Genomic DNA, 300 nt, shown 5'->3' with positions numbered 1-300 from the left:
AGCCACGCATTTATACTCCTGCGTAGTGTCTACGCGGCAGCCACGCATTTATACTCCTGCGTAGTGTCTACGCGGCAGCCACGCATTTATACTCCTGCCTAGTGTCTACGTGTGCAGCCACGCATCTATACTCCTGCGTCGGGTCTACGTGGCAGCCACGCATTTATACTCCTGCCTAGTGTCTACGTGGCAGCCACGCATTTATACTCCTGCCTAGTGTCTACGTGTGCAGCCACGCATTTATACTCCTGCGTAGTGTCTACGTGGCAGCCACGCATTTATACTCCTGCGTAGTGTCTA

The sequence above is a fragment of the Micropterus dolomieu genome, linkage group LG08 (assembly GCF_021292245.1).
Source record: "Micropterus dolomieu isolate WLL.071019.BEF.003 ecotype Adirondacks linkage group LG08, ASM2129224v1, whole genome shotgun sequence".
Lineage (NCBI taxonomy): Eukaryota > Metazoa > Chordata > Actinopteri > Centrarchiformes > Centrarchidae > Micropterus > Micropterus dolomieu.
Note: the sequence above shows the minus strand (reverse complement) of the source record.